The sequence below is a fragment of the Molothrus ater genome, chromosome 6, assembly GCF_012460135.2.
Source record: "Molothrus ater isolate BHLD 08-10-18 breed brown headed cowbird chromosome 6, BPBGC_Mater_1.1, whole genome shotgun sequence".
In the NCBI taxonomy this organism is placed as follows: domain Eukaryota; kingdom Metazoa; phylum Chordata; class Aves; order Passeriformes; family Icteridae; genus Molothrus; species Molothrus ater.
Window position 1 is genome coordinate 20,624,370 of NC_050483.2, and position 2,628 is coordinate 20,626,997.

A 2,628-nucleotide genomic window follows, 5' to 3' on the forward strand; every position below is an offset into this window, starting at 1 on the left:
TAAATAAGAAAAGCAAAATATTTTAAATGTATAAAACACAAAAAGAAATGAAGAGTCAGAAGAAAAGTCCTAAGAAAAACAGATGTTATTTCATATTTTTTCACTGAAACTATCTTAATCATTGAAAGTGATTCTATGTTTTCCATCTTAGACATAAAATACTAGATAACCATATTGATTTTCTAGTACAGTAATCAAATTCAAGGGCTTTTTTTCTCAATACCACTCTAAGCTTTCTACCATTGTCTTTAAATGAAAATGTCATGAAAGAATCTGTATCTAAAAAGCCTGCTTGATATTCATTAACAGTAAACAAAAAAGGAAATTAAATAAAATTGAAGCTCTACAGAAACATGCAACTATAGGAACAGTTAAAAATTAATGCAAGGCAGTGACTAGGACATCTCTCTTTCCAAAACAGAGTTGGTATTCATACATTAGTTTGCTTCACATTCTTTATTACATAAATTATGTTTAAGAGTATAGTAAAGACAGATAAAATAATATTGATACTAATAATATAGAACTTACATTTTATTGAAGAGAAGTTTAGGACAAACAGTTTACATCATTAGATTCCAGTGTTAATATGTTACAGATTTTCTGTGAAAACTGTACAATTACAAAATAAGTGGAATCGTTGAAAAAACAATGATTCTCTGTCTCAAACAGCATTTTAGAGATTTGGTTGCCTGTGAAGCATTTAAAGATGTCTGAGGAAAATGTACTATGAAAGTGCAGACTATTCTTCTTGATGTTCAAGAACCATGTGACAGGTATAAGACAGACAGATTTTCAAATATCGTACAGAAATAATGAAGCTATATAAAAATTTAAGGATCACAAATTTATGTTCTGGAATCTCCTTGTCTATTGTTCCTGTCTGTTGTGGTTTGTGTTTGGTTTGTTCCGTTCTCCCCTCTCCTAGCTTGGCAAGTTGGTCTGGCTCAAACCCCCAGTTATGTCAATCACGGTTTTCCCCTCCTCATTTTCCCTCATTATCCCTTATTTGTCCTTGTATCCCCTCCCCAGGCCTTCTGCCAATCACCGGCACCCCGCCCCAAGTTCCAGAATCTTCCAGCTAGGGTGTCGAGTGATTGGCTGGTAGGCCTGGGCTCCTCCCCTGACCTATCCCCATTGATCCACACCACCCATCAGTCTTCAATGTATGCAAATTTTCGTTCTATGATTGGTTTCTTGTGTACCCACCCCTTCCCTGTAAAACCTGGTCCCCGGAGGGGCCCGGGGCTCCTCCTCCGCTCGCCACCTTTGGGTGGCCACCCTGCACTTCCCCTACCCTGGATTAAACCAAGTTAATTCACCCAGCAGAGGAGGGCCGTCTCTTTTCTTCACTCCTGCGGCGTGGTTGCTTCAATATCGGTGACTGTTTCCTCTCGCCCCACCCACGGTCGGCACATGCTTCTGGCTTCGTGCCAGGGGAGTGCCGGTGTAGCTGAAGGTGGCTGGACTCTAAATCCCTTTAGCCGGGCCCCCCTTAAAAACAGCCACAGCTTCACCTGTCTTTACTGTCTGTGAGTGCTTGTGTGCATGATATTTCTTTGGTTAAACTTTTGGGAACAATTTTTCTCACTTCAGTCTGTAGCATTCAAATGCACATATCATGGTATAGAGGAGGCATCTGTTATTTCTTCAGGAAATGCCACAATTAACTTACAAAATGTTCCACATGCAGTCATAGAGTAGAATGACATTTTAATTAGTTTGGTTATTTATTGTGATTACTATTATTTTCTTTTTTTTCATATTTCTAAAATATATTTTTTTATACAAATCATAAGATCTGATTTCTTTTCTTGATTATAAACATGCAATAAATGTTGTTCCTGCTCCATGGACCTTAAAATTACAGCATGAATTCAAAGACAGAAGATGAATACCAAGACCTAGATGAGAACTGATGAGGAACATTATAGAAGTACAGCTGAAGATACAGCTGTAATGTAGTTTAGCTACAACTCCATTTCCAGGATAAGTCTGTAAAGATTTTGTGGCACAGTTCAGCAAATGCTGCTAGGATAAGAATCATTCAAAAACTGTGCTACACTTGTAATAGTAGTGCAACATAATGAGGACTTAACCTTTAAATATGTTCTCTGTCTGTAGAGCCTGTGGTTTCACAGCTCTTATCATAAATCAAAATACCTCAAATGCACAAAGACAGGTTTGCTGGTAGTTGAAAGCTTTCCACTAAAGAAAACCACATATTTTAACCTACTTAAAGTTTTGTGTTTAGGATTCTATCTTTGTTTGAACCCCAAATTGGTTAACAATTGCTAAATATCACTTACAATTCCATACTTTCCTGCAAAATATTTGGATTGCAGTTTTTCTTTGAGTTGCAAAACTAATGTAATATCAAATAACTGATTTGAATATATTGTATACTGGGATGAATTTAGAGTACGGAAACTTTGAAAGAAAAAAAATTAAGTGTCAAAGAAACACAGCAGTCATCCCCAGTGAGGATGCAGGAGGAAAGGACAGGACCTTGCAATGTCTGATCAGCTTCACTGAAGTATTTACCAACCTCCAGTTTTTCACATCTGTGAAATAATGAAGAAAATAAAAATAACCAAAGTTATAATTTCAGTGAAGGTATGCAGTACT

The 2,628-nt window shown here is 36.8% G+C and overlaps 1 long non-coding RNA gene across 1 annotated transcript; it reads right to left on the reverse strand.

Annotated features, from left to right (window-relative positions):
- Positions 1 to 501: 501 nt before the first annotated feature.
- Positions 502 to 2,010, reverse strand: LOC118687763 (uncharacterized). The gene is made up of 2 exons (XR_004980384.1): positions 1,518 to 2,010; positions 502 to 879 (listed from the first exon to the last, which is right to left on the reverse strand). It is a non-coding gene; the product is annotated as an uncharacterized LOC118687763 (long non-coding RNA).
- Positions 2,011 to 2,628: the final 618 nt, after the last annotated feature.